At 27.8% G+C, this 12,173-nt stretch overlaps 1 long non-coding RNA gene across 1 annotated transcript; it reads right to left on the reverse strand.

Annotated features, from left to right (window-relative positions):
- Positions 1–396: 396 nt before the first annotated feature.
- On the reverse strand, positions 397–9,919 carry LOC136076510 (uncharacterized). The gene is made up of 2 exons (XR_010636328.1): positions 9,777–9,919; positions 397–587 (listed from the first exon to the last, which is right to left on the reverse strand). It is a non-coding gene; the product is annotated as an uncharacterized LOC136076510 (long non-coding RNA).
- Between the last annotated feature and the right edge of the window lie 2,254 nt (positions 9,920–12,173).

A 12,173-nucleotide genomic window follows, 5' to 3' on the forward strand; every position in this document is an offset into this window, starting at 1 on the left:
ATAAATTGTATTTAAGAAATATTTTTATCAGAAATCAAATTCTTGTTGGAGGTATTTTTGAGAGAATATAATATAAAATGAAAATGGGCCAGTTTGGGTGCTACTGAACATTTCAAATCGTGCTAATGTGCGTTTGCCTGGTTACTTCCCAAAATCATATCAATTGCTTCAGAATATCATTTTTGAAAAATTTGAGTGGAAATAAACAAGCAAAAGTTTGACAACATTGACATACGGGTACCGTAAGGGGCCCATTTGAGTTTGACCCATCGGGTACCCGCCGGATCATGGCCGCGGTTTTCCTCTAGGCCCATATGGGTATGCCCGTCGGGTATCCCGTAAGGATCCCATGAGGTTTACCCATTGCATATCTTGAAAAACTCTTTCATAAGCAAATTTATATATAACTTGATTGATTTATTTCAAAAAAATAATTAAAATTACTGTCGAAATTAAACAAACTTTCAAACGATACTTTAATCGTCTATCGAATGCTTTCACAGTCATCTCGCGAATTGCAAGCTTTTCCATTTATTTAAAAGACTTCTTTGAAAACCTCTTAACACAATATCTTGTTTCAATATGACCTGTAAAAAAATTAAAGTTAAATGTTAGTCTTAAATTTTATAGGTAACACATACATTATTTTAAATATGTTATTCAACTCTTAGGATTTCTCCTAAAACTCTTCAGATAAAAATATAGTTTTCACCATCGAAGGTAGAAAAATAAAACATTTAATTTTATAATTGACATTTATTTCAAAGTTTTAAAATGTACTTGTAATAAATAAACACATGCTTGTGATTCATATGATAAATTGATAACATTCCTTTAGTTACTGATAAATAAATTATAAAATTTATTTAAAATGTCAAATATTGTCAACCTGATTGTTTTTTTTATGAATTAATTAGAAGTTTAATGACTGCGCGGAAAAATGTCTGAAATTAAGCGTGCAAAAGTATTAGCGCACTCATTTAAAATGTATTAGCACACTCGTTTAATTCCTTTGAGAAAAACTTTTAAGGTTAATGTTTGTAAAAACTTTCTGCTGATTAATATAAGTCAATAAAAAATATAAGAAAAATAAATTGAAATGGCGGGAATGCCATTTGAAATACAGTTAGTTAAAACTTTAAAACTGCAACAACAAAAGTATGGGTTTAAGGAGCATATCAATTGAAACAAAGTGGCAAGTTGTTGGCCTGAGCAAAAGTGGTCTCAGCAATCGAGAAATTGGATGTCAATTTGAAATCAGTGAATGCAGTTAGAACAACGCTTAAAAACTATAATGAGTTTGGAACAGCCGATGACAAAAGCCACTCTGGTTGTCCCAAAAAAATGTCAGAAAGGGACGATAATAAAGCAATTATGCTCGCTAGACGCAACCCAAACATGAGTTTTAAAAAATTTAAAAAATCAAAAATCAATCAGCTTTTTCTTGATCTTGAACTATACTCATTTGAAGTTTACTTTGGTAAAAAAATATAAAAATTTTTAAATGTAATCTTTAAAATAGAGTGAAAATTTTCACACTTAGGTTTCATCAATTTAAGACTCATCAGAAACCTAATATAACAGTGCCGTGGCTACTAGATCAAGCACGCCCTCCTTCAAAAGGGCCCCAAAATTCTTAAAAATTTTTACAACAGATAATACTAAACAAATAAAATCCTACATTTGTAAAAGGGCCTATAAATTTTCAAATACGCCCCTTGCCCCAGCTCTGCGTATATATATATATATATATATATATATATATATATATATATATATATATATATATTTATATATATATTCGTATATGTATATATATATGTATATATATATATATATATATATATATATATATATATATATATATGTATATATATATATATATATATATATATGTATATATATATATATATATATATATATATATATATATATATATATATATATATATATATATATATATATATGTATATATATATATATATTCATATATATATATATATATATATATATATATATATATATATATATATATATATATATATATATATATATATATATATATATCAGGGTGTAAACTAGCCCTGTGGAGTCACGTCAAATGTTGTATTCCCAAATGCTCATAAAATTAAATAAAAGTCCTTTAAAAAAAAGTGGTGGAGTTGTCAGCCCTGCTTATTAAGTCTTACTGCAAAGTCTATTTCAAGTAGTACATGTGCTTTGTCAAATAATTTTTTTCAAAATATTGAAAAGTCGTTTGCGTCAGATACTTACAAAATTTTAATCAATGAGAGTATTAGGGTATGTCTTTTAGTTATTGCTTTTTTTGTTTGTTTGAAAGTTTATAACAACTGAAATAGGTGATCACATCGACTACTATCTTGTTTTACTTATCGGCATCGACTAAAATTTTTTTTTACCTATCTACTATTTTCTCTTGACTTTTTTAAAAAAATGCTGCTGAAATATAAGTTAAATACAAAAAACGTTTTATGATTATAAAAAACAAGTACTAGAAATTTAGTGGCTATGCAAAATTGGCTATACTCTCTTTGACCAATCTCTTTTCTATCCAAGCCCAAATGTTCTCGATGGGATTAAGATCTGGAGAACGAATTGGCCACGGCATGACCGTAATGTTTTTCCGATCTAGTCACTCTTCAACCGAGATTTCAGGGTGAGCCATAGCGCGGACGTGTTGAAAAATCCATTGTTGTCGTCTTCTGTAAAAAGCTTTGGCTAATGGCAAAAGTTTACTTTTGAGGGTCTCTTTGTAGTTGTACTGGTTAATTCTGTCGTTAAAAATGTTGTACGAAAAAAAAAAACACTCTTTGAACTTTTTATCAGACAGCCGCTTGATGATTAATCTTGACATGCAATTTATCACCTCAAAATTGGATTAGTTGCTGAAAATAACTTTGACCCAGACTTCTACAGACTAGTGAAGTCTATCTCTACATTACTTTATTTTTTTAGGCAATCTGAGACACGCAAAAGTGGTTTTCAAGCAGCGACATAGAAATATAAGCCTTTCTTCTTTAGGCATCTTCGTACAGTCCATCTACTAACACTAACGTTACCAGGCGTATTTGTGAACCCTTCAGCAAGTTTGCGGTAAGAAATTTTAGGGTCTTATCAAACCTTTCAATAAAGATAACTTTCAATAAAGATGGTCTCTTGAAGTTAGCTTTTAAGGCCTACCAAGCCTTGGTGAATCTTTGAAATCATTACGGAGTTCGTGGTTTTTCAAAGCTGTATGTACACATTTAGGCGAAAAATTACAAATTTAAGCTATTTCTCATTTGCTTTTTGTTTTATCTTTTAGCAGACCTTCAATTTGCTATTGTACGTTGACTGAAACAGCTTTTTTGTCCATTTTTGTCCTTTTACTTTTTTAAATAGTTACTAATGCAAACAACTCAAGATATAAAAATGATAACTTATTTTATTTTTGCAAGAACAAAGGGTTGCTCAAATAAACACGTACAAGGACATAAGACGAAGTTCAGTATTCCTAATTATGATGGATCTATATTTCATTGATTATTTTGATAAATATATATATATATATATATATATATATATATATATATATATATATATATATATATATATATAAATATATATATATATATATATATATATATATATATATATATATATATATATATATATATATATATATATATGTATATGTATATATATATTTATATATATATATATATATATATATATAAATATATATATACATATATATATATATATATATATATATATAGTATATATATATTTATATATATATATATATATATATATATATATATATAAATATATATATACATATACATATATATATATATATATATATATATATATATATATAATATATATATATGTATATGTATATATATATTTATATATATATATATATATATATACATATATATATATATATATATATATATATATATATATATATATATATATATATATATATATATATATATATATATATATATATATATATATATATAGAACCCTTAGATGTTGTCCGAAAGTTTTTTCCATATTTTGTTGACAAAAAGTAAAAATTAAAATGCAAGACCGGAATTTTATTTTTTTAATAATGATAGACTGCCTGCCCCAACCAAACCCTCAGTCGATGTAGCAGCACTCCCTTGCGGGTCAGGCTATTTGTCAACCGATGTGGCAGCACTCCCTTGCGAGTCAGGCTATTTGTCAGTCGATGTAGCAGCACTCCCTTCCGAGTCAGGCTATAAGATAGTCGATGTAGCAACACTCCGCGCATGATTTACAGTAAAAAAAATAAAAATAAAAACATTTTATTAAAAAAAATAAAAAAAAAAACATTGTTTATATTGTTAAAAACATTCAGAATGTTTTAAAAACATTCAGAATGTTTTTAAAAACATTCTGGTCAATTAAATTTGCGTTTTTGTGGTTTTTTTATATAACAATTAATTTGTAATTAAATTAATGGTTTTGACTTTCGACCAACACGAAAATGTTGGACGAAAGTCAAAAGTAATTAAAAGTTACGTATGTGTTGGCGTAAGAATCACTTTTTTCCTTCCGCTCTTCCCAAAGCCAACAAACTATAGATCTCTCTCTCTCTCTCTCTCTCTCTCTCTCTCTCTCTCTCTCTCTCTCTCTCTCTCTCTCTCTCTCTCTCTCTCTCTCTCTCTCTCTCTCTATATATATATATATATATATATATATATATATATATATATATATATATTTCTATAGATTGTTGCATTTGAAAGTACAGAAGGAAAAAAAAAATTATTATGCCAACAAATACGTCACTTTTAATTTGCGAGTTGTTAATTAATTTATTTACAAATTAAACGTTTTAAAAAAAATTAGCATAAACGCAATTTTAATTGACCAAAACTTTTTGACCAAAAATTGACCAAAAAGATTCTGAATATTTTTAAAAACATTCAGAATCTTTTTAAAAACATTCAGAATATTTTTAAAAACTTTCTGATTGTTTTTAAAACAATTTGAATGTTTTAATTAATATAAACTATGTTTTTTTTTGTTTTTTTTATTAAAATGTTTTTATTTTTATTTTTTTTAATAAAATGTTTTTATTTTTATATTTTTTACTGTAAATCATGCACTGAGTGTTACTACATCGACTATCCTATAGCCTGACTCGCAATAAAGTGCTGCTACATCGACAAAAAACAACTAAAAAGCCGCAAATTCCTCAAGCAGTACCTATTCATCACAGAATTTGTCTGCTTTTTAAAACCTTATAACTAAATTTTTTTTTTGTAATTTCAAAACAACTATCACCTTCATTAGCTAAAGCTTGATAATTTAAAAAAATTAAACAAATAAAAAGCTGCAAATTCCTGAGACATAACCGATTCACCACATGGTTTGTCTTCTTTTTAAAACCTTTTTAACGAAACTTTTTTTTTTTTTAATTTCACCTTTATTAGCTGAAACAAAACATTTTAAACATTAATAATTTTTAACTGTAAGCAGTCTCAATGCAATGGTTACTGATCCATCAAAATTAGGAATACTTAACTTCTGTTTATATCCTTGTACATATTTATTTGAGCAACCCTTTGTTTTTTGAACAAGCTTTTTAAATTGATCTGAAAAAGTTTTGTATTTGAACAAAGGACATCTATCAAGTACTCAAAATTTACCTGTATCATTTCCTATATGTATTAAAAAATTGACATTGTAAATTAGTTGATCCTTACCGTAAAGTTCACCAAACAACTGCAAAAATAAGTTAGTAACTGACAAGCAAAATCAACATATTTTTTCAACAAAATAAAACATTATAAAATTAGAACTGCAACTGAAAATACTAAAAAGTTTGAATAGATTTTTGGCTAATTCATCCCCTTTAAACAACTGGCCCCGCGTATACTAAAAAAAGTCTAAGTTCAGTTGCTTTCCTTTTTTTAATATCTAATTAAGACCTTGGCTTGCCAGAAAGTTTTCTTGGAATGTAACAACATATCTGGAAAAATCTGCCATATAAAGTATTGACTGTAATCTGAGACAACTTACAACATTTGGGCCATTTAACCATAAGTTGATGAGTCTTTGCATACCCCGAAGCATACTAAATGCATAAAGTCTAAAGGAAACTTTGTCACTATGTCTAAATTTAATTCCATTTAACACACGACTAAGATGTCAGAATGCTTTTGATGACAAAATTCTGAATCAATGCTTCAAATTGATGAAATAAGTGAAAGTATTATCTTGCCACACCACTCTCCTTTCTGAACACAACGCTTACATCAGTTGTAACCATTGTGCCCCTAATACACTTAACAAATGCCCCAGTGGTGCATAATATATGATAACAGCAAGATTGATTTCATTCTCAATATTATAATAGATAAAACCATCTTTTGGAATAATTTTGAACTCTAACAAAAAGTTATGTAGATAATCAAAAATGGAATTAGGTTTTTGGGCACCACTTGCGAGTCCTAGGCCGAGGCTTTTTTTGCAAATTTTATTTATAATTTTTTACATGCATGTTTAAATTTTGTCACTATTTTAGATTTTTGTTGAATAATATCCCACAATTTAAAAAAAAAAAATATATATATATATATTTTTAAACATCTTTGCTTCCAACAAAGCTACAAGCAACCATTATTTAAAATTGAAAGTTAGTGGAAGAGAAAAGATAAGGATTGTAGTGCAAGATCCAAAGACCAGATGTTCGAGGAAAAAGACTAGACGAATAAGCGTTTTTGGAGCACTTTGGAACAGTCACAGAAAAAGGATGACACTTAATTGAATGACGAGTAACACGAGAGTGAATTTTAGTAGATGGCACAAAAGACACTAGCTCTTTAAAGCAGTGCCCATTATAGTATTTGTAGAAAAGAAATTGAGAAGCAACGTTACGACGATGTGATAATGGTTGGAGTTTGGCTGCAAGAGCTGGTCCAACAATGTTTACAATGCGTTTTTGCACCTTGTCTAAAAGAGAAAGGGCATCATTTGAAGATCCCAGATAACGCAACAGTATTCCATAAAAGGCCGGATTTGAAATTTATAAAGATAGAGAATAGAATCCAAAGTAAGAAAGTGTCGAGCTCGATAAAGAGATGCAATCTTAGCAGATGCTAAATTTGCAACTGTCTTGATATATGGTTTCCAAGAAAGATTGAAAATAAGAGTTAATCCTAGAAGATGAATGTAGATGACTCATCGAGTACATCACTGTTTATAAATATAGGAAGATCTAACTTATTGCAATAACAATTGGCTGAAAAAAATTGAGTTTATCTATACTGAAGTTCACTAGTTACTGTCAGCCCCATGCTGTAGCAGAAGTGAGATTCTTTTAAAGCTCAAATGTCCCCTCCAAGCAATCAGAGAGTGCTGGTTTCCTATCATGACAGGAATAAATGGTAAAATTATCAGCAAACAATGCCACCTCATATGTGAGAATGTCTGGAAGATCGTTTATGTAAATTAAAAAGAGTATAGACCCAAGGATTGAACCTTGAGAAACCCTTTTATACTATATTTGGAAAGAAAGGATTCAATAATCTTAAAGATGTTGCCAGGTACACCATAAGAAGAAAACTTATGCAGAAGACCAGCATGCCAAACTTTATCAAAAGCTTTTGAAATGTCAGGAGCGATGGCCTTAACCTCTCCACCTTTAACTAATGCATGATAAAACCTATCAGATATTACTGTTAGCAAATCAGCTCTAAAACAAGATGATCGAAATCCATATTGATGGTCAGAAAGTAAGTTATTAGATTCAAGATGAGAAATTAAGTGTTTGTTAATCAAAGAATCAAAAACCTTGCTTATGATAGGAAGAAGACTAATGGGACGGTAGTTAGACGAATCAGATCGCTCTCTAGAGTTTTTGAAGATAGCGATAACAGATACCGCTTTCCAGTAGGCTGGAAAACGAGACTCTGATAAGCACTTACTGAAGAGTTTTGAAAGTATAGACGATAGCTCCGGAGAACACTTCTGCAAGACAATAACAGGTATGTAGTAAACGACCGGGGCTTGTATTTGGCTTAAGCCAAGGCTGGGTTTATGGCTGGGGCTGTATAAATATTGGTGCACATAAATATGATATATAAAAATAAATCAATATGCACTAATGTTTATGCAGTCCCTTCCAAAGAACCGGTCTTGGCCACAGCCAAACACCAGCCCCAGTCGTTTATTACAGATATGTTGTCTGGGCCACAAGCGGTAGAAGAGTCTTGGCAGGAAACCACTTTAGATACAGAAACTGGAATTATACGAATGACATGCAATGAATCAACCTTTTCGTTGGCAATATCAGGTAGAACACAACTAGTGGAATCAAGAGATGATATTGATGAAAGGTTTTTAGCAAACAATTCAGCTTTATCTTTAGGTGAGGTGACAAAGTCTGAACCATGCAAGAGGTGGACTTAAAGATTTGCCCTTATTATTAATACTATTAAAGATTCTCAAGAAATTACGAGAGCCTAATTTTTGAGATGAGATACTAGATTTCATGAACTGAGAATAGCGGGCTTTGGCGTTAGAAAAAATCCTTTTTACAATGGTTTCTAGCAGTAATAAATAGACGTCTGTTTTTAGAAGGATTGTTTTGCTGATAAATATTGAAGTTATGGTTTAGATTGGCAATTGCAGCAGCACAGTGTGCAGAAAACCATGGAGGAGAGTGAGGCTTGACCTGGAATTGTCGAGATGGAAAAAAAGATTCCGTGCCTGCCTGAATCCACAAAGTTACGTAAATAGCACATTTGTCGACAGGAAGACAAAAGATTTCTACCCAAGGGCCATTACAAAGAAATTCAAGGAAAGAGTCCCAGTCAGATTTCCTGTAGTTGTAAGAGGTACATAATAGGGGGATTCAGGGGATATTACTATATTTATATATATATATATATATATATATATATATATATATATATATATTATTATATATTTATATATATACATATTGTTTATAGTTATTATTATTATTATATTAAATATATATATATATATATATATATTTATATATATATATATATATATATATATATATATATATATATATTATTATATATTTATATATATACATATTGTTTATAGTTATTATTATTATTATATTAAATATATATATATATATATATATATATATATATTTTATTATATATATATATATATATATATATATATATATATATATATATATATATATATATATATACATATTGTATATATTATTATTACTACATTATATATATATTATTATTATTATTATTATTATATGTATATAGGGGGATTCAAGGGATTATATTCTCTTTTACTATCAGCTATCAACCTGGTTGAACTGACTTGAACAGCTTCAGCTTTAATTTGAAGCAAATAAGTTTAAAGCTGAAGCTGAAATATCAGCTGCAACCCTAAACTTACTGACATTATAGTTGATGTGATCACTTTATCATAAAACATCTGTTTTTTATGCTTGAATACTTTATTTTTTATTTTATAATACTTTTTTTTTTTAATACGTGTTTTTGTACTATTTAATACTTAAGAAAATTTTTACTTTTGCGGATCATTCTTTAGATAAAAACAATATTTTCTTACATTACTCTAATCGTGGTAGTAAACAAAGGTAATATTTACTCCACAACATTTGTCCCCAAAAGTTGATGCAATTCTATCATACATAAGTCTTTCACTAAATTTAATAAATAAAAGTTAATACCATTATTATTATAATTATATTTACTAACCTGTCATTACTATTTATCAAAAATACATTCTGGTTGTTAAAGTCACTTTTACTCATATCAGTATGTAAATATTGTTAATAACCAGAGTGCACCAAGCAGAAATATTCTTAAACATGCTGCAAAATACAAGATATACATAAGATATATATCATATAAGACCTACAACTTGGAACTTAATACTTTTATCCCAACATTTTATAATTAAGTTATGGAAAACAAAAACAGTGTTTAACTTACTATAACTTAGTTATAATAAATAAGCATACGGTGGTAATCTATACAATAACTTTTTTACTTATCATTATTAATGTTAAAGTTATCAAGTTAAATTAAAGTTTTATAAATAAAGTTTGAATGCAAGAGTTCATATCAAAAATAATTTTATCAGTATTATAAACATAAGTTAAGTATTATAAGTATTTACAAGTATAAGTATTGTAAGTATAAGTTAATATTAATAATAAAAACTTATATATAAAAAAATATATAATTATATATATATTATCTTATATATAATAATCATTTTATAAATAATATATTACATATAATATATTAACTGTATTATTTATAATGAAACATAATTATATATATTTATATATAAATAACTTATATATAAATAATATATAACTTATATATGATATTATGTATATTATGATAATGTTGTTAATATTACAAGCGTACTATTTTAAATCAAAGTCAAAAAAATTAATGATTAAAAAATGAGGTAAATGCATAAAAATAAAGCCACTTTTTGCATTTATATGTAAACACATAATATTTATATCTCACGGTGGGTAAACTTCGTTAACATCAGTCATTTTGCTTGCATAAGATATAGATAAAATCAATAGAAAAAAGTGGATCTGTAAAAACGATTTAAAAGTTTAAATTCGCTAAATATAACCTATCCATCACAACATTCGCATGTTTTCTCTTTTTAAATGTTTCTGACTAAACCAAAGTTTTGAATAAACTCAAAGCAGTTATTACTGTCACCTCCGGAAACAAAACTTAATATTTTGATCATTTTAAAAATGCAAACAGTGTCCCAATGGAATAGTTACTTCATGTTTAATAGTTACTGGAACATACGTTAAACATATGTGTATTCTTTGTAAATTTATTTTTAAAAAATATAAAAATTTTTTTTTTATAATGGTAATAAATGAAATTATAAAACAACGGCTTTTTAAATAGAGTTTTATAGTGAAAAAATATATCGAAAAAAAATTTTCTTTTCAATAACAATGTAAATACAATGTATGCAAAAAGTATAATGCATAAAAGTTAAATTTTTAAATTTATTTCACGCGCAATACGAATTATAAATGGCAAACATCGAGTAAGTTTATTTATGATTTTTTTAGATATCAGTTTAAACCATAGACTATGGTTTAACCAAAGACAATGGTTCAATAGACTTTGGCGTAGTCTATAGAAATACACTCGGTATATTTCAATAGATTATGTTTAAACCTTTTGGGAACCTTATGGGAAACCCGTCAAATCCCCAGATCCGTCGACCCTGATAAAAACCAGGTAAAACCAATTCAAGCAAATTTACTTAATTTCTTAACCATAGGGGGCCCGTGCGGAAACTAAAACTAAAATTACCCGTTAAAATCCCGTTCCTGTAAGTCCATACAAAAACCATACCGTACCCGTCTGTCAATGTCGGCTGGGTTGGTTACAAAAATAATCTGAAATGTTTTCAAAAACAACAACAATCAGTTTGGCTACCAAGACATCAGCATACTAATGATAAAATCGAAGAAAAAATTCTTACAGAAACTTAAGAAGCAGAAAGTTTTTATTACATACCAAATGGGGAGAAAAATGTAATTAAAAAGAAGAAATTTTGATCTTCAAGAATCATAATCATGCCACTTTCAATGAATTTGTTAAGAACCAAATTGGAATTTGGGTGGTTCAGATGAAAGATGACATTTGGCAAGATGCAAAATGTACTTGTCCTCATTTTTTCAAAAATTACTCCTGTTAGGATTCAGTAGGAATAGTAATACGTTTGAAACTGTACAATCCACCTCCTGAAGCCAAAAATATTTAAATGCACCAAAAAAGAAAGCCAGGTCGTCCAAAAAAGCTAAAAAACCTTGCTGATTCAGTAAATAATTCCTGCTGGTTATCTGCAACCCTAATCTAAATCTATTGGATAAAGTATAAAGCTTATGTGAAATTTAGTTCAGAAGAAGATTATGTGTTTACGTGAATTTTAAATATCAATGTTCAATTCAAATAAAACTAAGTTTAATAAAAACATTCATTTAATTCAAAATAGATTTTAGTTTCTTTTGGAGCTGTATTCCGAAATCCATTTAACAGGTGAAGTCTTTTTCATAAAAAATTTTTCTACTGAAAAACAGAAATTTTCTACTT

Source organism: Hydra vulgaris, chromosome 02 (genome assembly GCF_038396675.1).
Source record: "Hydra vulgaris chromosome 02, alternate assembly HydraT2T_AEP".
Lineage (NCBI taxonomy): Eukaryota > Metazoa > Cnidaria > Hydrozoa > Anthoathecata > Hydridae > Hydra > Hydra vulgaris.